Source organism: Dipteris shenzhenensis, chromosome 32 (genome assembly GCF_047967505.1).
Source record: "Dipteris shenzhenensis isolate YYH24624 ecotype China chromosome 32, Dip_SZ_1.0, whole genome shotgun sequence".
NCBI classification, from domain to species: Eukaryota; Viridiplantae; Streptophyta; class Polypodiopsida; order Gleicheniales; family Dipteridaceae; genus Dipteris; species Dipteris shenzhenensis.
The window spans coordinates 20,462,165-20,489,544 of NC_141627.1; positions in this window are offsets into that span (position 1 = coordinate 20,462,165).

Below are 27,380 nucleotides of genomic sequence, written 5' to 3' on the forward strand. Positions count from 1 at the left end.
CTACGTACAAAAGTGCAATAGTAATGTCTTCCCCTTGAACTTTATAGCAGAGAGTATGATTTGCATTGGACTTCATGTATCTTAAATCAGCAAAATACTTGTCGATTCTGCTGTACCAACTTCTGGGTGCTTGTCTTGAGACGGCAAACCTTATTCTCCTTTTCTGGTTCAACATAACCTGCTGGTTGTTGCATGTAGACTTCCTTGTCTAGATAACCATTGAGAAATGCATTCTTGACATCAAGCTGATACACATTCCATTTGCTGAGTGTCGCTAGTGATATCAAGAACCGTATGGAATCCATCTTTGCTACTGGAGCATAAGTCTCATCATAGTCTTGACCATATTGTTGTGCAAATCCTTTTGCAACTAATCTGGCTTTATATCTCTGAATATTGCCATCTAGATTGTACTTCACTTTGTATACCCATTTGTTTGCTATGGCCTTCTTTCTTAGTGGAAGGTCGCATAATTCCCAAGTATTATTCTTATACAAAGCATCCATTTCTTCATTCATAGCAGTTTGCCATTCTGGCTTGTTTACTGTGTCTTCGAAGTACACTGGCTCTTCTATAGCCATGATGGTAGTCATAAGAGCATAGTTGGTGGTTTTCACCTGAATTGCTTTGCCTTTTTGAGCATATGTCAATCTGGCTGGAGGTCTGCTTTCCCCAGTAGACCCATTTGAGCTATTGCAGCTTTGCTTGGGGTGTTGCTGGCAATTCTTGCTCTTCTTCATCAACCTGTTCTATAGATGACTGTGAAGTCGATGCATCCATCTCCTGTGTAGGTGAGGTTTTCCATTCTGATTCCTCATCAAAGATTATATCTCTGGAGATAATGACTTTGCGGTTGATGGGATCATACTATTTGTATGCTTTTCTTTCTTCATTGTAGCCAACCATGATCAATTTGCGTGACTTCGCATCCAATTTCCTACGATGATCATCATGTATGTGGGCATATGCTATGCAACCAAATATGCGGAGATGCCTAATGTGTGGCTTGTGTCCAGTGAATGCTTCATAAGGAGCCATACCTTGTATCGGTTCGGTAGGAAGCCGATTAAGCAAGTAGTTTGCTGTAGTTATTGCTTCTGCCCAATATTGATTTGGAAGATGCTTTTCACTAAGCATTGCTCTAGCACTGTCTGCTAAAGTGCCATTCTTCCTTTTAGCTCTTGCATTTTGCTGAGGAGTATCTGCACATGTGAATTGTCTTCATATGTCGTGATTTCTCCAAAAGTTCATGAATGCTGAAGACATGTATTCACCTCCTCTATCTGATCGCATGACCTTGATCTTTCTGCCTGTCTGGTTTTCTACCATAGCTTTGAATTCTTGAAATCTGGAAAACACTTTAGATTTCTCTTTTAGAAAGTAGACCCAACAATATCTGTTGTAGTCATCGATGAAGGTGAATAATAAAGTGAACCATTGATGATGCAGGTCTGGGCATAACCCCATACATCTGTATGTATCAAATCAAGAATACCTCGTGCACGAGAGGTACTTCTAACAAAGTTGGTTCGCTTTTGTTTGCCGAAGCAGCATGCTTCACAAACCTTTCCAAGAAACTGTAGCTTCGAAATCCCAATTGCCATATTTTGATTCCTAAGATCTAACAAGTACTTGAAGTTGACATGACCATATCTCTTGTGCCATTTTGTAGATAGTGGCATCTATTGTGGTTGAGATGACATGGCATGCTTATCTAGTATTGTAGCTAGCATTCTGTATAAGCGTCCTTCCTTGACACCTTTTGCTACTAGCTCACATCTTTTGGATTTGTCTCTGATAGTGCATTCATCACCATCGAAGATGACTTTGTAATTGTGTTCCATCATTTGACCTACTGACAAAAGGTTCTTGCTGAGCTTCGGAACATAGAGCACATCTTTCACTATATCTTTTGTACTAGTAAAATTGTTCATAGGGATAACACCTATCCCTTGAACTAGATTAGGTGTATTGTCTGCTATGTAGATGACATTTTTCTGACCTTCTAATGGCTTCATTTTTGTGAACCATTCCTGATGATTTGTCATATGAGATGATGCACCGCTGTTGATGTACCAAGGATCCTGTTCCACTTGGTCGACTTGATAGCTGAAGTCCTCTTTGGGATTGAAATCAGTGTCTGAGTACACTATATCAGTCTGATGCAATTCCTCGCTTGCAAGAAACATATTCCCATGTTCATTTGCAAAATGACTGTGACTAGAATGTCCACCACGATGATTTCCTCTCTCGGGGGGGTCACTATGTATAAACCCTCTATATCACGTGCGTTCAAGGCCTATTTCTAAAATCCCTTATCTGTAAATTTTTCATTAATAAAATGTACCCCTTTTCTATACAAATCTGTAAATTTTTTTCAAAACTATTTTAAATAGTCCCTTATGTATATTTATTTCTATAAATTTTGGAAATTAAAAAACTCCTTCTGTTGAACTCACGTGATAGGGTTACATATGATGAGTGACCCCCTCGAGTTTCCTCTACCTCGGGAATTCCCTCGATTACTGCTAGATTGATCGCCTTGGTCGTATTGCTTCTTGCGGCAATCTCTTTCATAGTGTCCAAACTTGTGATAGTAGTTGCACTGAATGTTTGACACGTTGGTGGATGCGTTCCCTTGTCCTTGAAATCTTCCTCAGTTGGAATGATTTCCTCTTTACTGATTTTGATGTTGCTGAGGATGATGCTAATGCTGACTTTGATTTTGTTGCTGATGATGACCACTTTTTTTATATGATCTACCTCTGCCTCTGCCTTTGCCTCTACTTCTATCTGAAGCTGTGAATGCTTGATCATTAGAATGACCTTTACGTGCTTGAATGTCCTGGGTCCTGAGTTCTTCACCAAGTAGGACTACCTTCTAGTGTTGGAATTTGCCATTGGATGGCAATACTCTGGACTAGATTCTCATACCCCTCTCCTAGTCCATTCAAAATGACTTGAACCATTTTTGCGAGGTTCATAGTCTCTCCTGCTGCTGCAAGTTGATTGTTGTAGTCTTTTATGCGGAGTACATAAGCATGACCGGTTTTGTTGGGATATCTCAAGGTGTATGCCTCAGGCACACCTTATGTTTCTATGTGTGAGTGCTAGAGGCACAGTTAGGTGCCCACAAGCACAGTTAGGTGGTGGAGAGCCACATAGGATGATTGAGAGAATCTAGGAGCAGATTGAGGAGATGATTGTGGAGCTCTGAGGTCATCAGTGATGTTAGTGAGCTTGTATGAGGTGCCTACTTAAGGACCTCACTCTTCTTCATTCCATAAGCAAGTATTCTGAGTTTGTGTCCACTCTACTCTTTCCTTTCAGTGTTCCAACATGGTATCAGAGCCATTTGATCCTCCTTGATCCCAGTTCTGCCACATCATCATCTTCTTCTTCATCTTCTTCTTCACCATCTCTCCCTCTTCTTCCCAAACTTGCTTAAGCTTGTTCTCCTCCGGTTCTCAGCCATTTCCCACGTCCTTCCTGTTGGAGATCTATCTCAAAAGGGCGAAGTTCTGGCTAAGAGGAATTAAAGAAAGGCGCGCCCGTTTCGTCACCATTGCACGAAAGTCGTCGACTGTTCCATCTACATTTTCTCCCAGCACACCTCGTCTTTCTCTAATTCCTTTCAGGAGGAGTTAGTCCATACCTAGAGCTATCCTGTGCTGAAATTTGAGTAGCAATGGCTGCATATTCAAGGAGAAATTAGAGAAAAACCAGTCGATTTTGAAGAAGCAAGACAGGGTGACCTGATGCATTTTTGCACCTCTTCTTCCTAGAGGATCTTCTGTGGTATACCAGCTCTCTTTTACCTTAGAAATTCCTCTTTCCTTTGCTTTGAGGAGTGAGCTACAAGCCCTCCAAGTTCAGTCTTTTAGTTTTGACAGTTTTGGACAAGTTTTGAAGATGATGCTACATAAAATGCTACTCTAGCATTTCTGAGATTTTGAAGTTTTCAATAGCATCAATACAAGTGTGGCTTCAGTTTTGCTGTGATTTGTTAGACCTGTTTTTGATTGGAAAGTACTCATTTTAAGCCACCTCTGTGAAGCATGTAAGAAGAAGCATCATTGATTGAATATTGGTCACTAGTATTTGCTACATCAAGTGCTTATATTTTGGAAGTCTTTCAGTTATTGTTTTTGCCTTGTAAGAGAGAAAGACACTGCCCAATATCTGGGTTAGACCCTCTCATGGCTACCCTATTGAATCTAGAGAAGTTCAATGGAAAGGGCTTCCACACATGGCAGATGAAGGTGAAATTTGCATTGATGAGGGAGAACTTATGGGGACTTGTCAAACCTACTCCTACCGCTACTTCTATGGCCTCCAATGCTGGAGAATCCTCAACTCCGACACGACCGGCAAGGGATCCAGCTAGAGAAGAAAAAGCATATGGTATCATTGCTCTTGCTTTAGGAGATGATTATGTTCACCATATCTCTGACTTGGAGTCTCCTTCAGAAGCTTGGCAGAAGCTTGACTTAATTTTTGGTGCTAGCTCTCACATCTGTAAACTATCACTTAAAATCTCTTTCTTTGAATTGAAGATGGCTAGTGGTACTACTTTGGCAGCTCATGTCAACTATATGTGGAGTCTTATGACTCAATTAGCTTCTATCAACTCTCCTATTTCTCCAGATGATGCTATGGCAGTGTTACTTAAGAGTATGCCTGAAGATTATGATCATATAGTTACCACTTTGAAAAATCTTCCTAATCCTAATCTTGAAGGTATTATCTCTACTCTCCAAGAAGAAGAAAGGCATATGGAGCTCAGGAAAGGCAATGACACTAGGACAGGCAATGACACTGTTTATGCTGTAAAATTCCAGAAGGGCAAGTATACCCCTTGCAATCACTGTGGAAAGACAAATCACCTTTCAAAGGACTGCTTCAAAATTAATCCATGCAAGCACTGTGGCAAGAACAACCATAATGAGAAGTTTTGCAGAAACAAAGCAAAGACAAAAAATGCACTTACAGTTAATGAGCCTCCACAAGATGAGGCATCCTTTGAAGATTATGCATTTTAAACATCTCTATGTATGCTCCAGATCTCTCTTTTTATGTCAAGGTACTCAGCCTGGATAGTCCTCCAAAATGAATGAAAATAAACTATTGTGTTTTGTGTGTTTTTGTAAACACCTCTGGTCACCTTATGATGTAGGCCATGTGTATGTTTTGTTCCATGGTACCTCCTACAGACATTGTGTGCATGTACATGCAGGGGAGATAACCATTGGAAGGTCTTTCTGTATCCCTTTTTTGTTTACCTTACACCCAAGGGAACCCTTGCTAGCATGAGAACCTAGCCATAGATTTATCCTTGACCACCATGAGATGGCATGAGAAATTATGAGACTAGATGTATCCTTGACATAGCCTGAGGCATTTCCTTGAGGGGGGGTTTGTTGGGATATCTCAAGGTGTATGCCTCAGGCACACCTTATGTTTCTATGTGTGAGTGCTAGAGGCACAGTTAGGTGCCCACAAGCACAGTTAGGTGGTGGAGAGCCACATAGGATGATTGAGAGAATCTAGGAGCAGATTGAGGAGATGATTGTGGAGCTCTGAGGTCATCAGTGATGTCAGTGAGCTTGTATGAGGTGCCTACTTAAGGACCTCACTCTTCTTCATTCCATAAGCAAGTATTCTGAGTTTGTGTCCACTCTACTCTTTCCTTTCAGTGTTCCAACAGGTTTCACTGTTGTTGTGTAAACTCTGGTTTATTTGGTTTCTCAGGGTGAGAATCTTGGATGTGTTCTTGGACTTGTAGAGAGCTACAAACATATCCCATGCAAATTGTCAACCTCTTCATCGAGGTTGATATCCCCATCATTGTCTTGACGGCGTCCAGCCATGTTGGGGCGTGGAGGAGTTAAAGGAAGTGATTGAATCTCAATGGGGGGATTTGAGGTAGAGGATTGGCGGGGGCAGTGGTTGCAATGGAGTTGAATGCGGATTTGGCGAGTGTTGGAGTCAGAGGCGTTGGCTGGAACGTAGGTACATGCAGATTGGGTGAGATTTTCCAAGGATGTCTCTGCCACAAGTGCGGGTGTGGATGAAGTTGGGCTGGGAGGGTTACAGTGGTGTTAGTTTGTGTAGGGACCGTCGTGTCAATAATGTGCCTAAGATTGTCCTACGTGTGTAGGAAAATGTGCCGGTGTAGACGTATCGTTAATCGGAGGTCACGACGTGAAGATATGAGAAAATTTGTGTGAAACAAGGTGCACACGGGGGCTCAAATGAGCGAGTGCTAGGGATGCCAAAATGGTGTGCAATGGGCTGGGAAAATACCTCGTAACATGATGTTTCTATGTGTGAAATTTGGGTTCAAACAGGTTTCAGTTTGGGTCCCAAAACAAATGAGTTAAGAGGGGTCAAAGAAGGGGTAAAAGTTGCTTTTTTTTGGGGGGGTCCGAAGGGTGGTGTGAATGGACTTTAAGGCCAACTGAGGGGTTAGAACCAAGTTAATCTAACCTAGATCCTCCCAGTTACTGTAATTGGGAGGTTAACCTAACTAAGCTCACTAACTATAGTTAGTGACTAATTGAAGGTTAGTTAGACTAACCTAACGGTCACTAACTAACCTAGGGTGAACCTAACCTAGTTAGACTAAACTAACCTAATGGTCTAGTTAGTGTAACTAACTTACAGTTAAACTAACCTAGTTAAAGATAACCTAACCTAGGTTAAAACTAACTTAGGTTAAAACTAACCTAGGTTAAGTTAAACCAACCTAGGTGAAAACTAACCTAACTTAGGTTAACATAACCTAACTAACCTAACCTAGGGTTAATGTTAGGTTAGGGTTTTTCTTTTAAAAGTTACTGTGGGGGGGGGCTTCCCCGGCAACGGCACCAAATGTTAGCTCTTTCCTACGGCTTTCGTAGGAAAAGTAGGGTTTCCTCAGTATGCAGGGTTCCGAGGCTTTTTGTCACCTATAGATATATTGGGGTTGTTGTTTGTAGTATACGTGTAGCTTAGGACCTTGAGTCGTGTTCCATTGAGAGACATAGGCTTAAGTATGGTAAGCAAACATAGTGCATGCATGTGTAAAAGGAACGTGTATCATCATGATTAAGGTAATGAAGGCTTTCGCCTTCATTGGGGGTTGCAGGGTTTAGGAGGAGTTTAAGGGTTAGAAGGAGGTTCCATAGTTTAGAAGGAGGTTCGAGGGTTTAGAAAAGGTTCCAGGGTTAAAAGGAGTTCCAAGGTTTAGAAGGAGGTTCCAGGGTTACAAGGAGTTCTAAGGTTTAGAAGGAGGTTCCAAGGTTTAGGGTAGAGTACATGGTGGAGAACTCGTCTCCCTCATAGATCATGGAAGTTAAGGGTTGAGGAACAAAGGGTTTAGGGGGAGCATAGGAGTGGGAGAGGAAGAAGGTATAAGAGCATGGGGGAAAGAAGAGAGGAGGGAGGAGGAGGAGGAGGAGGAGGAGGGAGGAGGAGAGACGAGGAGGAGGAGAAGGGAGGAGGAGAGAAGAGGAGAAGGAGGAGGAGAAAGGAGGAGGAGGAGGAGGAGGAGAGGGAGAGAATGGGTTGCAAGGTTGGAGTAGAGGGGAGGAGGAGTTGCAAGGTTAGGACATGCTTTTGGATGTGGAGTGTAAGGAAGCATGGACACTTGAGACAATTGCTTGGAATACCAAAGTAGAACTCAACACAATGCCCCAAAGATTCTGGGCTTCATTCCATTATGGGGTATTTATACAAGTTGGAGAGCTTCTCTCTCTGCATGTAGGAAGTCTAACACATTCTCTCTCTACGTGTAGAACTTGCATGTAGAACTCGCATGTACAAGTCGTATGTAGAACTTGCATGTACAAGTCGCATGTGGGAAATGCATGTAGAAGTCGTATGTAGAACTTGCATGTACAACTCGCATGTACAACTTGCATGTAGGAGTTGCATGTAGAAGTCGTATGTAGAACTTGCATGTACAACTAGCATGTAAAACTCGCATGTAGGAGTTGCATGTAGAAGTCGTATGTACAGCTTGCATGTACAACTCGCATGTACAAGTTGCAATGTGTAGGAGTTGCATGTAGAAGTCATATGTAGAACTTGCATGTACAACTCGCATGTACAAACAAATGTTGGCTCTTTCCTACCGCTTTCGTAGGAAGAGCAGGGTATTCTCAGTATGCAGGGTTCCAAGGCTTTTTGTCACCTACAGATATATCGAGGTTGTCGGTTGTAGTATATGTGTAGCGTAGGACCTCGAGTCGTGTTCCAGTGACAGACGTAGGCTTAAGTGTGGTAAGCAAACAAAGTGCATGCATGTGTAAAAGGAACGTGTATCATCATGATTGAGGTAATGAAGGCTTTCGCCTTCATTGGGGTTGCAGGGTTTAGGAGGATTTTAAGGGTTAGAAGGAGGTTCCAAGGTTAGAAGGAGTTCCAGGGCTAGAAAGAGTTCCAAGGTTTAGAAGGAGGTTCCAGGGTTAGAAGGAGTTCCAAGGTTTAGAAGGAGGTTCCAAGGTTTAGGGTAGAGTACATGGGGGAGAACTCGTCTCCCTCGTAGATCATAAAGTTTAAGGGTTGAGGAACAAAGGGTTTAGGGGGCGCATAGGAGTGGGAGAGGAAGAAGGTGTAAGAGCATGGGGGAAAGAAGAGAGAGGAGGGAGGAGGAGGAGGAGGAGGAGGGAGGAGGAGAGAGGAGGAGGAGGAGAAGGGAGGAGGAGAGAGAAGGAGGAGGACGAGGGAGGAGGAGGAGGAGGAGGAAGAGGGAGGAGGAGAAGGCAGGAGGAGGAGGGAGGAGGAGAGGGAGAGGATGGGTTACAAGATTGGAGGAGAGGAGAGGAGGAGTTGCAAGGTTAGGACATGCTTTTGGACGTGGAGTGCAAGGAAGCATGGACACTTGAGACAATTGCTTGGAATACCAAAGTAGAACTCAACACAATGCCCCAAAGAGTGTGGGCTTCATTCCATTATGGGGTATTTATACAAGTTGGAGAGCTTCTCTCTCTGCATGTAGGAAGTGTAACACATTCTCTCTCTACATGTAGAACTTGCATGTAGAAGTCGTATGTAGAACTTGAATGTAGAACTCGCATGTAGGAGTTGCATGTAGGATTTGCATGTAGAAGTCATATGTAGAAGCTCCCCCAAGTCCCATGAGCCCTCTCCCAAGTCCCATGAGCCCTCTCCCAAGTCTCGTGAGCCTTCTCCTCCACATGAGCCTTCCCCTCCCCATGAGCCCATCCCAAGAGTATGTTCCCTCCCTCGACTCCCATGAGCCTTCCCCAAAATCCTATCAGCCAACCCCCAACTCCCAGAAGGGCTCCCATGAGAGGACTCCCCCGAATAAGCAAAACATTTTTGAGAACCTCCCCGATATCAAGAATCTTCCAAAGAGGATTCAACAAACCTCAAGAAAGAGTATGATCATCCCTATCCCGGTGATAGATCGTGTCATGTGGATGTAGTTCATGTGCTCGTGCAACTATAGGGGGTCAGGGTAAAGTAGATGCTGAGGAATCCCCATCACAGACAGTGGTAGAATAGCACTGACAACTTGATCCCCTATGCTCCCTTCCAATGTGTGGTACCAGAGACTCGGGGTGTCACTTGTCATATGTAACCCTATCACGTGAGTTCAACAGATGGGTTTTTATTAATTCAATTACTTACAGAATTATATATACATAAGGAAGTAATTTAATACCCAAAGGTTAATATACAGAAGGGCATTTTATATTAAAAATTATCTAGAAGCTTGCAACATGTGACATGGATATTTGTGTAGAGTGGCTTATGTCATGGGACATTTTGAAATGCTAGTACTGGCATTTTCCTTTTGAAATGAGTAAGTGCTCCTCTTGCATTTTCTTGAATTCTAGAGAATTCTAAAAATCTTTTCTCTCTTTATTGCTCTTTTTGACCTTTGCATTAGGATTAGATAAGGATACTATGCTTTCTTGAATTCTAGAGAATTATAAAAACCTTTTCTCTCTTTATTGCGAGTTTATTGCTCTTTTTGGCCTTTGCATTAGGATGAGATTATGATGCTATAATTTTCTCTCTTTATTGCTCTTTTTTGGCCTTTTCATTAGGATGAGATTAGAATGCTTGAATTTATTTTTTGAAGTTTTTAAATCTTGTCATTCTGTTTTTTTTTCTTTCTATCCACAGAGGGATTGCATTGAATCAATGGTGGAGGAGTATTTTGAAGTTGATGCCTCTTATACTTGACTTTCTTAAGTTCTACTCAGTCTATTTAGCACTGCCTTTGTAAATATCCTTCTGGCTCTCAAACAATTGATCTATTATTTAAAAAAGGATAGATAGTGGAGAGCCACTCCTATAATTAAATCCATTGGATAAAACCTGTGAGAGTAAAGAAGTAAGGTATTTATTTTTAGATAGCCCTATTCAAAAGGATTCTCCCACTTGGGAAAATATAGTATCCATATAGCAACAAGGGATCAAAAGCAAAATGAGAATTCGTCATTGAGTGAGAATCCCATTATGCTTGAGGGTTTTTCATGCACTTGTGCCTAGAGTTGTAGATTAGCAAGTACCATTAGCATCACTACTAGTGACAGTTTGAACTAGAATATGGTAAAAATGATGAATTCAAAGTAAATGAAAGAATAAAACTATTTCTAGGTTAGGAGAACATAAGCCCTTGTGTCTGCTACATTGAGAGCTAAAGAAGGCTCTTATGTATGGTATCTTCAAAGATTAAAGAAGACCCTTTCTAGCTTCTTTAGACCGTATCTTTTCTTGAGGTATTATATATGCTATACAATGCCTAGAAATGTCATCTTGTTGTTTGCAGCATATGCTACACAATGCCTAAAAATGCCTAGAAATGGCATCTTGTTGTTTGCGGCATCTAGTGGTGGATTAGTTATTAGAAGGACAATGCTAAAATTTCCCCAAGTTGTCATGGATGTGGTTGTACATAGGTGTTAGCATGGCGTTGGAGCATAGGTCCTAAATGCAGTTATATTATAGTCATACATCCGATTAACACAATGTACAGTAATAATGAAACCTAGCATAATTTAACAAGAAGTAGCTAACCTAATGTACACAGGGTTGGGGGGGGCACAAGGAAACCCGTTGAGCCACCTCCCTTTCACCATAGCTAGGAGTCTTGGTGGATAGGAGGGCAACCACATGGCTAGGCGAGTTGACGCAATGGATGAGCAGAGGTCAGTGTAAGGCAAAGAGAAAATGCTCGCCAGGAGGGCTACTATTTCCACAAGGCAAGGGGAGGCACAAGGTGTTGCTAGGAGGACTAGGAGAGAGTGGGGCAAAGGAGGCCAAGGGGCATCCACCATGGTTATATGCCTATGAAAGGGAAAAATAATTTTCACAAATATTTAATGTGCGTGGAAACTATGGATTCCACCCATTACAAGCTATGGATCTTATGGGTTGGAAACTATATTTGCTAAATGCCTACATCTCCATCCTCTTCCCTCTATTGTCTCTACACCAATGACAATGCGACCTCAGGGGGGTCACTATGTATAAACCCTCTATATCACGTGCGTTCAAGGCCTATATTTAAAATCCCTTATCTGTAAATTTTTTCATTAATAAAATGTACCCCTTTTCTATACAAATCTGTAAATTTTTTCCAAAACTATTTTATATAGTCCCTTATGTATATTTATTTCTGTAAATTTTAGAAATAAAAAATATCCTTCTGTTGAACTCACGTGATAAGGTTACATATGATGAGTGGACCCCCCGAGAATGCGACTCTTGTGTTCAGAATCTATTTGGCATCATCGGTCACGAAGTTTCATTTCTTTGGCTAGGCCCTAGCATCCATTGCTCTACAAGAGACCTTTGTCTCACCCTGCCCTACTCCTCCCTTTCCTCCTCTTTTGTAGTGTGCCTCGTCCCCGTTGGCATAGAGCAATCTTATCTAAATCTTGCTAAATCTTGCTGCCAAAATTTAGGAGGGGATTTCAAAAGCGGTGGCCCATTAAAGGGCCATTAATCCTCTTCCATCTTCCTCGCCATCCTCCACGATATCCTCTTGCTAAATCAACACCCTCCACTTCTTCCTCTTCGAACGTTGATGAGCATGCAATGCTTTACATCCCTCGATTCATGCTTCTCCTCAATTCGAGCTTCTCCTTGATTAGAGCACAGCAAAAGGGGCCTTTCCACCTCCGCCATAGCCAGCATATCTCGAGCTCTCAGTCCAATCTATAGCAATTGGCCTCTGTGGGGATGAAGGAAGCTGAGCACTGAGTAGGTTCTCGATTTTCAGGTGGGAGATCGCAGTACCTTCTTCTCCGCTTTTTCTATCCGACTATGATGAAAGAGGGACTTCTAACCAAGAACCTGACCTGACGAAAAGGAGCTATGGTGAATTTTGGTATCAATACTCGGCGAGGGATTTCGTTGTTTCTTCTACTCTTGATCGCATCCCCATTCCCTATAGCTACGAATCACGATGAAGTTCTTTCCTAGGCCGTCCTCGAGCTCACGGATTCCACCTTTGATGCTGCTATTTTTTTTCTTGTAGATAGGTGGGTCCTTCTTGGCGCCCATAATGTTGATCTCCTCAACATGGGCGTGATGGGCTTCTAGCTTCTCTCTGATTCAGGCATGATGGCGGTGGACATTCCATTCTGAAACCCCCTAGGATGAGCCAGGAGAGGCACTGCTATGCGTAGGTTTTTCGTCGTCGGCCTATTCTAATCCTTCTGATAACTGACTTTGATGCTTGTCTCATAAGACCAAAGCATCTATGCTAGGCATACCGTAGACAAAAAAGAGACAGCAGGAAAGAACATGAGAGTATAGTTGTAGAAATATTTCTTGTCAAACACGCTGGGAAGGACTTCGTCTCAGGGGGGTCACTCATCATATGTAACCCTATCACGTGAGTTCAATAGAAGGACATTTTTAATATCTAAATTATACAAAAGTTAATTTACATAAGGGAGTATTTGAAACAAATTTGGAAAAAATTTACAGATTTGTATAGAAAAAGGGTACATTTTATTAATGAAAATTTTACAAATAAGGGATTTTAGAAATAGGCCTTGAACGCACGTGATATAGAGGGTTTATACACAGTGACCCCCCCCCGAGGACTTCGTATGCCTGCGCTAAGTCTTTGCTTCTGCCGATAATTGAAAATTGTATACAAATCTCTATTGCTGCAAATCTAGTCCTGATGCTTGTACATTGGCATCGTCTTCTCCTCCCTCATCTTCTTCAAGTTCTGGTTGATCAGCGTGCACAGATCTAAAATTCCATCCAAATCACAGATTCAGTCAACCAACGCAGCATCTTGCTAATCCTTTTACTGTAGACGAAATAACTTCTAGAATAGGTCCTGCAAATCCAGTATATCAGCAAGGATGCCAGCAGCGGTTGTGTCATTACCTGCTCCAGTTCCTTGAATAACAAATGGAGACACCTTGTAACATTGGCTGTACACCTCCACCTTTGACAATCAGGAAAGTAAACAGTTCTAGGTAAATATTAGTTCAAGGTAGTTCTTGAAAGGCACCCTATACTATTTTTTAAAAGACTTCCCGAAAAGCTCAATTAAACTGACAGGTAAGTACATAGTTGGCATCAGTACTCTTTCACAAAAATAATTGAAAGTGAATCTAGAACATTGCTTTGTTCAAGATGTTTCATTAGTCCAAAACACATGAGTAGCTCCCATCGGCAGCCAATTAGTGGAAGGGCTTCAAGATGAAAGTTGCAAAAGGCCTGCTACCCTACATATGAAGCAAGGGGATTTCTAGGATATCATCAGGCTAGGAGCGAGTAAATAGTAATCATAGGTTGGGTTTGTATGCAAGAGCGACCAAATTGTGTCAACACCGACGAGTAGCAGGAGAACTAAGATGAATCACAATTCAGCTAGGAGAGGATTTAATGTTTGTTGTGTTTTGCTATTCAGCCTCTTCTTTTGCTGTAGGGTTCATGCCGGCTCCACATTGCTCTAGGCTATTCAAAGCTCATGAGATCGTTGTTGAGTTCCATGCGAGGCCTGGCCTTTTGGTGTTCAAATTTTTGCCTCTGACTCGAGACAGAATGGCACTCTTGAGAGTTGCAAGCATTGAACCACCCATCCTCGGAAATCTGTAGACTAGGCTCAACAAAGAGAAGGGCAAGCCCTATGCTGCCTTCTTCCGTCTCTTTATCCCCCCCCCCCCTCTGCCCTTCTTTCTTCCCTCCCTTACGCTTTCTCCTTCCCCTTTACCTTACATAAGCTCTCTAATAAGTTTGTTCATAAGGCACTGCGTCTCGAAAAGGCAGTTTTGGGAACGACTCAACTGGAGTTTATAGCTTGCCTTCTACTAAGAGGATTTCTATTAATTGTCCCTTGGATTTGTGCAGGTCACCAAGGAGACTCTCTATTCCCTTTGTGCCTGGTTAGCAATCCAAAATCAAAACTATAATTGAAATAAAGGTATGATAGCTTTTCTTTCTCTGCTCAATAACCCATCTGTTGGCACATTTTCGATAAGTTGATAAGCTTTTTTTGGGGGGTGTTTCTTCTTCACGTATGTTCGATGTAGTGTCGTCTTTTCATATAGTATGTCAATGTCATAACTTCTTTATTCTTGATATTACATGACTATTAGATATCGACGTAGTGTCATATTTAGCCTTTCGACATAATACATCGATCATCTGATTTGTAATGTAATATTTGAGTCAATTACTTGGGCCATGCATTTGCATGGTGCTTATCTTTCCGCATTGGATCATATTACTCGATTATATGTGCGGTTAAGTAAGTAAATCTGCATTTTGACATTTGGTTGTAATATTCAACCTTTGATGTCATTACAAGGACTCCTTCTCATTGTTTTGAAACTAGCTCGACACTTGGTCATATCATTCGACTGTATGTGTCATCTCTCAACCTTAGAAGAGTAATAGAATTCAATACTTTGTCGTTTATTCGACTTTTGGTGTTGTTTCTTAGATATATAATTTATAAAATAAGTAGGCTTCAACACTAGGTCATTTATTTGGCTTTCAGTGTTGTCGTAGCTTATTTCATAAAACAAATGTTTAAACTTCAACACATGGTCATTTATTTGGCTTTCAGTGTCGTTGTAGGTTATCAGTGTTGTATGATAGTTTCGGCTTCAACACGTGGTCGTTTAAATTTGACTTTTGATGTTGTTGTCCTCTTTGGAGATATTTTGTGTAGAATATAGGGGACCATTGCATAAATGCTAGTGTGTAGAGGTTGTAAACTTTCCAATAAATATACATCTGAGATTCATGCTCATACATCTAAGGTAACAATGCTAGAGCCAATGATATTTGTGTCTTTGATTCATGCCTATCCATGGGGTCTTTGAAAGCTGCTTATGTATAAGGATTCTAAGTTGAATCTTATCTTGAATCAATTGTGGGTCATCAACCATTGGATATTATTTGAAATACTCTTCCAATGTTGATTATCTAGTGTCTAACACACACTTCTCCACACAGTCAAATGGTAGGCCCATGTAAGCATGATGCAAATTTCATAAGAATGGAGTTCGTTGTGTTCTTTATTGTAATTAACTTTGTGTTCATTGATTATTTAAAATATGAATATACTTTAGATTCTCTCTCAATACTTGGTTTTTTCATGCATGTTTTGCCAGAAATCCTTTTGTGAAAAGATGCAAGCAGAGCAAACGAAAAATTGGCTCAAAGTCATTAGGCGGCATCTTTGTATAGGGATAAGTAAGATGAGCAAGGAGCAAATAACAGACATAACTAGCAATGCAATACGGATAGAGTGTTTCTACAATGAGGTCATAGCCAACACAATGGGAGAGACGTTGCCCAAGAGTGAAATGAATGAAGGTGGAGTACGTCACATGATCAATAGCGTCATAGGAAATATGAAGAAATGTGCAGAAGACTTGCGAGATGACTTGCCTCCTAATATTGACATGGAAAAATTAGGTTTTTGGGATTTGAAGTGGAAAGAGGAGAAGGGTAGAAGCAAGAGGGCAAAAGACATAGATTCACATTTCACTATTTCGAAGAGAGTGCAATATGAGCAATCAAAACATTCATGTGATCCAACTTCTGAGGCATGGTTAGCTATTGACGGTAGTCACGGGGATGCTTCTCACAAAGCACATTCATTTAGGAATGGTGATTGTTCAATTGTGTTAGGTATCCCCCATGAGGTTATAGAGGAGGGTGAGAATCTTGGTGCTAGCTCATTTGGAGTATGCTTTAAAGTCACTTTTAATGGCATCTCTTTCTTTCCTCGAAGTATTACTTATGCAGCGAAGCGCTACAAAGGGAACATATCTCACACCTTAAAGTCATTTGACAAAGAATATGGAATGCAAATATTACATCCAAGTATTGTCAGATGCATAGGATTTACTAGAAGCTTACCTTGGATTAACATTTTTCCATACTTCAATGGAGGGAGTATTGGAGACATGATGATGCAGCTACCCTTTGAGAAAGGGACTTTCAGAAAGTAAGTGTTATGCTTGAAAGGCAATGGAGTCACTAGGAGAGAACCAGATCCAATACTAAGTGATGTATAGCTTACGAGATTAAAGGCATTTGTGGAAGCTACCCCAGACATCATACACGCATTGGTTGATGCATTAGCAGCTGTACACCAAGAAGGCATTATACATTGTGATCTACACCCTTTCAATGTCATGCTAGATTTTACCAAGAATCATAGTCCACGGGTTGGCATCATTGATTGGGGATTGCTGCTTCGATACAGTGAATCAAGAGAAGCTGTTATTTTTGTGAAGCGTACTCCAGATATGGATGATGTGACTTATAAGATCAAGAAGAGTACAGCAATAAGACAAAATCGACTCCGGCCTTGGCAAGCTCCAGAAATAATCGACCCTGAGAACACCAATGCCTACAGTAAAGAATCAGATGTGTTTGCCATGGGATACATGATTAAAGAGGTTATTAATTTTTATAAGGAGTGTAAGGAATACTACTTCAAAGAGGATTACACAAAACACTTAGCATGGAGTGGCAAGTTGCGGCAGATTTATTTCAATGCAACTAACTATATGTTTGTGGAAAAACAAAATAGAATGACACTGGCCGAGATGAATAATCGACTAGCAAGATTTAACACTCAACCCCATGCCTGTTTGCGGCCTGCAGTTGAGATGATGCCTCAGTTTTATTAATCCGATTTTATTATAAAGCTACTCTTGGACAATTATGTTTATAAACTATAATGTTACTCTTTCAATGCATTTTGAATACTAGTATATGCATCTATACTATTTGAATTTAATAAAGTACTATAATATATATTTTTTTTAAATTCTCAAATTTTTATCTTCGTGCTGTAACTTCTTGCATTTTGAATACTAGTATATGTGTTTATAGTATTTGAATTTAATAAAGTGTAAAGTGTCTTAGAATGTATTTTTATTTTTTTTCAAAATTTTATATTTGTGTATTAGAATTGTGTATTAATTTGGGAAGAGTTTGTGTTTATTATGGTTAAACTCAAACCCATGAATCATGCATACACATTCTTATTATAATGATTAAATTTAAACTCACTAGTTATGCACAAATTGGCAATCTAAATTTTGCAGGTCATGCACACACAGGTGGAGGGGGGGTTATAATTAAGGTTCTCATTTTATTTTGAAGTACATTGGTCTCCTATCATGGCATCTTTTTTCAGGATTCAAGTGATTGACTATGATAATAAGGAGGAATTAGGTGTTGTTAGGGTGACAAGAGACACAGGTCATCCCACATTCTCTCATGTTCGTGAACAAATTGAAGGTGACGAGCTTCTATTGGAACCCTTTGAGTTTGTTGAGGATGAATATATAATAACCAAACGGCAAGAGGAACGATGGATAATTAATGATCAACTCTTAGTGCACATCAAGAGAAGTCTATGCCGCATAGAGGAAACTCCTTATCCATGTAAAAGACATTGCACTCAACTAGCTGTGATGACATAAATCTTGATGCCCAAGTGCACATGTCTTCAAAGCTTTCTAGTAGATTACTAAGCCCAACTATTCTTGAATGTTGGCAACATGAATCTGATAGAGTTAGATCAAAGCTAAAGGAAATGGTAGTGTCAAGGGATGATAAGTTTGAGTTGCATTCTGAGGACTTCAATGGGGTGCCCCATGTGCGAATTTGGTGTCATGAGTGTAATGAACTTTATGGTAAAGGATTGATAGAAGGCAAGCATGCAGCATACAATTGCTTCTCTAACTTCATGAGATTTCACATATTGGAAAGTAAAAAGCATGAGCTCAAGTATATGGTTGCTCGAGGACTACAAAAAGAAGATATGCCCAAAGTAGTGCATCAACCGACAAAGGATGACAAAAGAGAGATAGAAGATGCGATAGAGAAGATGAAATCTTTTATGTCCACAAATGAAGGTATTATTTGTTCCTTTATTCCTCAATTAGTATTTGCCATCTTATTACATTAAGTCTTTTACTCATCTCCTATCGTTTCAATAGGTTGGGATTTTGAGGTTGTTGAAGCTACAATACATGATTTTAAGGACAAAAGCTTGGTGAACGTGCGATGCAAATATGATGATGCATGGTTGCGTTTATGTCCTCCAAGATCAAATTTGTACACGGTTCTCAATGAACACACAAATTCAAACTCTCATATCAAGTCGCTCATGAGAAAAGATGAAAATCCAAAGGTAGCACTCGTTGGCTTGCGAGGGCGTCCTCGAAAGGATAAGGAGCATGATCCAAAGCAAAGATCTCTTAGCAACTTTTTGGTTTCAACAAAAACTAGAAGCCCAAGTACGAGTGCTTTCTTTGTTGATTCAAGTTTTAATAGAGAAAATGAATCTTCTTTTGTAAATTTTGACTTGCTATGTTGGGGCCTTTGGAGCCATGAGGTCAAAGTAGGTAACAAGTATGTCAAGGTAAAGCCTTTCTTAGATGATCAATGTGGCAGGAAGTATTGGTTTATAGAGCGTCATGTTAAGGCGACATTAAATAATGGATGTACTGATATTCATGTGGATGGATGCTTTCGTCACATAAGTTGCATACGCATTTCACAAGATGGGCAACCATTTAAAGGCTTTACATGCCACCATTGCAAGGGGATAGTTAAACTTGCTGACTTTAGAATGATATTGTAAAGAGAAGAGAAGGTTGAGAATAAGAGAGGAGATAGGGGTACCGGTTGTGGAAGAAGGCTAGATTATCTTACAAAGAGTGAGCTTAGAAATGCAACTCTTTTTGCTAAAAGACGAGTAAGAGACCTTTCTAAGCAACTATGGTGGACAAAGTCTCAGGTTGCCATTCTTTCAATAAGAGTCCGCACTTTAAGAGAAGCTAGCATAGAGTCTCTCAATCGAAAGGATGTAAAACGATTTTGCAACAACATAATCGAAGCCCATAGATTGGAAAAGTTTGGTGGTAAAGTTGCCTTATGGGACTTTCTACAAGATGTTGCCACAAACATAATCAAGTCAAGTGCTGGACAAAGATATAGTGAGAACACAAAGGCAATATTTGAGGTTGCAAGGATGTGGGGAGGTTCAAGGTTACATGACTTCTTGAGTTCCAACCTCAATGGACCTTCTTTATCAACGACAAAGCAAGGGCAAAGACTTGCTACTCAGTTTGTACCTGGTATACATGGATATCTTTTTGATGCATTCACTGAAATTTATGAAAAAGAAAAAGAAAAGCACGGAATCATGTCAAGGATTCCCTTCATCATAGTGGAAGATGAAACTGCAATAAAGAAGCGGATAAGGTAACCTCCTTTTTCTCTAAATTATTTTCATAATCTAAATCTTGTTTTTGAATGCAAGAGGATTGCATATGATCTTACAGACTTGTGCTTATTATTGCTTGTAGGTGGAATCCAAAGGATGACATGCTTGTGGGTTTTGATGGATATAAAGTAGATGATCATGAGTGCATGACCACATGCATGATCAAAGTGGGAGAAGGACAAAAAGGATATGATCAGATTATTGATGCATTTCAAAATTGTGTCATTGGTGGACGTGCAAGAGTTTTTCTTGCCAATCCATTTCATGATGCACTCCCATGCTTGGTTCTTGCACTTCATTGCACTTGCGGCCAATTTGATGCAAGTTTTGTCCGCAAGCAATGGGATGCTATTTTAAACTTATGGAATGAGAAGCTAAAGACCACGGTTGGTCCAATTATTGGACATGCATCTGATGGTGATAGTCGACGAAGAACATTGATGATCTCCGATTATCTAGATAAAAGAGGTAGTAGATTTGGGATAAAATGGGATGGATGGCCTCTCTCAGCAAAAGTTTTAGAAAATCAAGTTTTTGGGCTGCATGATCAAGATTTTGTACATGATGGAAAAAAGTTAGTCAATGTTCTTGACAAGCCTAAGCGTCAATTAGCTATTGGCAATGTTTGGATCACCTTAAATCATGTCATTATTGTGTATGATGCTTTTTCTATCGATAAGCATATGCTAAGGGAGGGAGACATTAGGCGAGATGACCGCCAAAATTGGGTTGGAGCTCAAAGGATATGCAGTAGACAAGTGCAATGGTGCTTGGGAGAATTGGCAAACAATGGAATTCATAGAAAAGAGAGGAGCATGCTAGGAACACAAGCTTATCTTGAAATTGCTGGGGACTACATCGACATCTTCTTATCTCCACATTTGAATCTTGTGGATCGAATCTATCTTGTGGGAAAAGTCTCTTTTTTCTTTCAAATTTGGAGGTCTTGGATTGTTCATCATGCCAACTATACGTTGAATAGAAACTTCATAACTAAGGAAGCTTTCTTAGATGTGCAACTCTCATGCCATTTTGTGGTCCTACTGATCAAGTACTTTATAGAATTTTGTCCAGGCCTAAGGTGTCCTTTACATCTTACAGGTTCAGATGCAGTTGAAATCTTCTTCAGTAAGATTGGAAGCATGGTGGGACAAGAACGCACTTATGACTTGATGGATATGCTACATAGTGCAGGTAGTATGAATAGGCTTGCACACTTTGAATGCAAAGAGGATAGTCCTCTATTTACAAGGGCACATAAGAAGCAAGAACATGTCTGGAGAGAATTGAATCTCAAAGAGAACATGCGAGAAGCTAATCTAGGGGACTATGAGTGTGTGTCAATTGATGATAAAATCATTGAAGCATTGAAGAAGGGACTAAAAAGTGCTCAAGAAAGGTGTGAAAGTTTGCATATGAAGCCAAAGGGTGAGAATATGAAGTGGTGGATGGAACCTTGGTCAAATGGATTTGCAGATGCATATTCACAAGAATCTGATTCTGAAGAAGAAGACCAATGTCAAGCAGATCATGTGTCAGAAATAGATGATAATGACAACGATGCCTCCATAAGTGAAATCAGACATGTGATGGATTCTCTCCTAGATGAACAAGAAGCAGTGAGCCCAGTTGTTACCATTGATGGTAAAACTCTCTTCAAGTCCACATTGGTAAGCCAACTTAATGGAAATCCCACACTCTCTAAAGATAGACTCACAAGGGTTCGCCAAGGAGTATACTACTCTAAGGAAGATATACCTCTTGCTACGTCAAATGAGAACCTATTTGGAATAGGTTCCGATTGTGCCGTATTCTTTCATGAAGAACACAAAACAAGGAAAAGAAAAAGGAAATGCAATCCAAGATCTTTGCAAAAGAAGAAAACACAAGCTATATGGTACCTTGGACGAGTTCAAAAAATGAGGAGAAAGGTTGGTGGGGGGTATGTGGAATATAAAACAGGGTTCAACCTTTCAGATAGACCTTTTGGAGTAGAAGTCCAGCTTGGGTGGTATCAAAAGGCAAAAGGTTCAAGATGCTTCACATATGACCTTACAGACCTTGACATGATAAATATTGAGAGCGTAATTGCATTGGCAAACCTCACCTATGAGTTTAATAGCAATAAGTATACTTTAGATGAGAATGATTGGAATGTATTCAATGACTTTGTAAAGGGCATTAAACGCACTTGGTAGGGGCTTCTTTGTTATCTTTCTAATATGATAAAAGCTTTATTACGATTATTACTATGCGTTGAGTTTAGTTTGATTTCTCTTGATGGATTTTTTAAATTATTTTTTTGCAGGACCTTGAATCACAGAAGTGGATGATTTGCAACCGCCTGGGTACTTTTGTTTATATGAATGCCATTAAGCAAGTTTGAAAATGCTATTTTGGAATCGGGTACAACAAGATGTTGTATGAATGTAGCCTCTTTGGTTTTAATACCATGGTTTGATATGACTTAGTAGATGTTTGTATTTGGCAAGAAATAAATATTATATATCGTCATTGAATGCTTTGTAAAATTGGCTAATCTATCATCCCTTCTCCTAGCTAAAACACCCATACATATGGTTTTGTAAAAAATTGAAAGATATAAAGCATTTATAAAAGCTCCCAATCTTTCATGTAGTATTTTTATAAAGGTTGTTTCTTGAGCTCTTTACGTGTTTCAAGTGACTTTGCACAATTCTTTGCTCTTGGTGTACGGCACATGATTTGTCTTGTTTGATATTTGTTCCTCTTAATTTTTGCACATATGTATTTATTCTTTGTTTCTCTTGCCTTATGGCATCATCAAGACACAAACCCATCTTAAGCTTATGCATTGCCCATTATTGCAGTCGGTACCTCAATTTTTTGTGTGTAGATTCAAATAATGCAGGTGATGTAGAGATCTTGCAGTTTAAATATCTCATCCTACCTAAAGGGACTCCAAAAGTAGTAGTGTATGACTCACATAAGGACTTTTAAAATTCCTCTAGGAAAATAAATATACTTACAAAAGGGGATTTATAAAATTTCCCAAAATTGACAGAGGGGATACTAGGAAATACTACCTCACCACCCCACCAAAACAATACTAGGGATTTAGAAAAGAACCCTTGCACACACGTGATATAGACATATTACATTAAGTGACCCCCCCAAGACCAGAGATAGCACAGGGGTACAAGGACGATGTGCACTTCAATACAGAAGCTATGGGGGTGCTCCAGGAGGCTGCCATAGCAAGTCACCACATCTTTGTTTGAGGATGCCAACTTGTGTGCCATCCATGCAAAGCCCGTCATGGTCATGGACAAGGACATGGCTCTAGTCAAGAGGCTATGATTTGAGGCGGCCCAAAGGGCGATCTTTTTTAATAAAATATATCTACATTTTGTAGACTATCACATTGTTGTGTGAATTCTTCATATTTATGACTGCATTTATTGTTCATTTCAATGTTACTTTTGAATTCTGTCAATTCCTAGAGGAATTTCACCATGGCAAATAAGTCAAAAGTGTATGAGATGTCGCGAGGAGCCTAAAATTCCCTAAATTTTCCATGGCACGAATTTGGGCATTCTGACTTGCCATAATGTCCAAATTCATGCCATGATGGGGTTAGGGTATTCTAGGCTCCTCGCGACGTCCTAAACACTTTTGCCTTCTGTGCCACGGTGAAATTCCTCCATTTGACAAAAATGAAGATTGGAAACCTATAATTGGTGAAAATCATACTAAATCGGGTAGAAATGCATTAAATTAACACAATTAAAAGGATGGAACAAATATAACATCAACGACTTTAAACAAATACAATGGAATAAATATTATGATTTGATGAAGACTCAGCGATGACTTCAAACAAATAATAAAGACATGTACTCGTTAAAGTCATGTATCCATTGAACTATATGTTTATATTTACAAGAGACTTCATAGGCTATCTTTCTTCTTAGCTAGTATTGAGAATAGGGGTCTTTGAATCCCCTAGTGGACTCCTAGATGTAAACCTAGTTGCAATAGCACTAATATCCTCCTCTCCTCCTACCAAAGACATAGCTATTTTTGTCAATGCCCTGCCATGAATTTTTGATCCAAAAGCATTAATAGCAGCCAGGCAATGTACCAAAATCACCATGTCGGCATTCTGAGTAATTTTGGAGTATTCAATAGCACACGACAATGCCTTGTATTTTAGCAGCTTCATAGGCCCTCAAGGAGAAAACTTGCTATAGAAGACCACAAGGTGCTCGGCGACTTTGCCGAGGTAATGGGCCAAAGAATGATCTCGCCCAAATGTGATGTGAACATTACCCCATTGAGATGAGAATTCATTGAACTCAAATGCCTCCTACAACAATTCAACAAACATTAGAAGACCAACAAAACAAATTATACCGAAAGAACATTTAAAAAAATATTGTTTGAACTTACCACTACAGCATCATTGGCTTCCATCCCTTCCTCATTTGTAATGTTGATGGAACCAACCTCGAACCAAGTGCTCTGTGATGTTCCATTTGGGAAGTGGAAGCTTTCTCCTGACCTGTCTTTCATGAGAGAGATGTGCATCATATATGGACATGTCTGCATCCCTCAATAAAACCAACATCGTTAGGAGAAACTCTTCCATTGTCTAGCCTTCGAAACCTTAAACCCCGGGATCTTTGACACTTGTGTCAACATCGAACCTAGATAGGAATCCGAATGCCTCATCCTCTCGTAGTCCAAAATGAACCTCTACATCATGGAGGAAGATGTACTCTTCTCCATCAATGATGAGAGGGGACAAGGACCATAAGTATTCTTTTGGGTTAGCGGTCTTCGATGCACATTCTTGTTCTACACTTGCTGGGTCTCTTGAAGTAGGCTTATTGCTTCAGATGCTTCCATCTCCTCTCTTGCATGGTCAAGACTCTATCAGATTCTAGTCTAGGGATGAGGATATCGGTAGTTCTACTAGAGGGGGTGTTGGACGATGAGGCTTCATCCTCTAAATTTCCTTCTTGGAGAAGAAAGATGAATGCCATCTCCCATGAAAGGAATTTAGCGCATGTATTTCCCGTGATCCCCTCTTTTACGATGTCTTTCACTTCTACCATCCTAAACTCTTTCTCTATAAGATGATCACAAAATCAAGCCAAACACCTCACAAACTTGGGTTCGTCTAGGAATAGAAACTTGATGTAATCTATCGGAACCCATCTCTTTGAAGATTTGTCAAGTGTATATGCAAAATCAATGAAATTCTCTTGCATGTAGTGGAGGAGAACTGTGAAGTAATCCTTGGCTTGCATATATGTGCCTAGGACATCTAAAGTCCTATCAAACACAAAAAATAGCTCTTCCTTACAATCTGCAAATGTAGTTTGCGAGATGAAATCATGGAATACAGCTCTAAGTGAATCCATGGCAAATAGTGACAGATGGAATGAGTAAATTTTGAGGGTGGGAGTTTCTATGGCTCTCTAAAAGTAAAAGTGAGAATGTAATGTAAAAATGGCTCTTACCCATTTATATATATCAAAACCCTAAAAATTAAAACAAATAATAAAATCCCCAAATTTTTTGAAAAACATTTACCATGAACTCAAAGGAAAAAAACATCAAAAGAAATAACACACCAATTTAATTGTCCATCATCTTTTGAAACAAGAACTAGGATTTGGCAAAAAATTAAATGTTGCAATAGTCAAACACATTGTTAACAATCTTTAAAGTTGCAAGAGGAATGAAAATGGCACTATGCATGCACTTCTCCATGTCGTCTAACCTTTCCACCATTTAAGGTAAAGTTTAATAACTCTGACATGTCATCCTCCATGACCAATAGGTGTTCTCGCACATCTTGTTAGATATCAATGCTCCACTCTCGTGTAACTACGCGGGAACCAACTAACTCTACTTGTTATCCCCCCATATGAGGAGAAGGCATTTGAGTAGCTCGGTTATCCGGTAGGTCCTGGTTTGGACACCAGATGGGGGCCACGTGTGGCCTGATGGCTGGACTATAAGAAAATAGTACGCAGCAGAAGATAACAACAAAACGCAAGTACACGATGGAAAGCTGGAGAGAATACAAAAATTCTGATATACCAAACTGCTGATACAACTAATGGTTGGCTGTCCACCCGTGCGCTCTACAGACAGATCTACAGACAGATGCTGGACGGAGGACTATGAGCGTGAAGAACTGGTGATCTGATGATAGGGGGTGGCCACTATTATATAGTGTAAGTCGGTTGACGGTCGGCCTTGTAATAGGCAGTCGGCCTAATAGACAGTCGACCTGGAAGACCAGCCGACCCTTCAGAAAACATGCCGGCGGGCAGATGAAGGATCGCGCATAGGTCATACTGTCGGGCCTGGGGCTACCGGCAGCCCCCAGACCCTGCCGCTGGGGGCTTTGCCCCCAGACCCCCACCGGGGGCCTGCGCCCCTCGGACCCCCTGCTATCGGGGGGGCTATCGCCCCCCCGAACCCCCCTTTTTGCAGACGGGTATCTACTCTTGGCTCCTAAGCCGTCTCATAACCATCTGGTCTACTCTAAGACCCCTTCCAGTGTCTAAACTGGGGATCCCTCCCAATATCCGATACCCATCATGGCTTCTCCTCATATGGGGGCCTTACAACATTGGGTACATAGAATATTGGTGGGTTACATGAGAGGTGGACATTTGAGCTAACTCTAACATGGACGGCTTCAGATAGAGTTGGCACACTGCTAACTAGGCTATATGCAAGTGCGGGAAGGCATCCCATGACTGACCGCACTGAGGGTAGACAGAGCATTTCTCGGGGCAGCCCACTCTCGAGTTACGAGGCCCGTTTGGAGCCCCAAATGATCCTGGATGGGCTCTAGGCGAAACGGAGACGGTAGGTTAGTTGCTCTATTTTGCGCCACGGTTCTATCGTGTGGTCGGTGGTCTATTTCGAGATCGACCTCTAGTCGGCCGTTTTGGGCGGACTGGGTCGCTCACCCAATTGGGTCTAATCAACTATGACTGGTGGCTATATAAGAGCAAGCCCATGAAGCCCATTATCATCACTGGCTACAGCAACCCTGATTCCTTAGCATCCAGCCTCCGTCCTCTATTGTTTCAAGCGTGCCATCGAAGCTCCTCTCACAGGAGCGCACGGCTGGGAGGCAGCGCCATCTATTGTATCAGTTTTACAGTAATCAAATTTTTTGATTCTCCATACTATCTGCTTTTCTCTCTTGCATGCGAGATCCTGTCATCTGTTGAGCACAGACGTTGTATTGTTTTCTTACATGGTATCAGAGCTTGGGCTTTAGCAAGAAGATTTGGTAGTGTGTTTCTATTTGCGAGCAGATTGTGAGAGATGGCCCAGCCCACAAGACTGCGAATCCCACCGTTTGGCAAAAGCGAAAAGTTGGACGGCTCTAACTATCCACTCTGGAAGTTCAAGATGAAGACCATCCTAAGCGCATACGAGCTTTGGGATACTACTACTGGGGTGGACATGAAGCCGGGAATCCGGCCAATGCAGCACAACAGATAGTACCAACTGCGGATGAGATTCTTGCGTGGACAAGAAGAAATGCAGATGCGCTATGTTCTATTGTTTGTAGTGTAAGTGATTCTGTCATGGCGTTAATTCAACA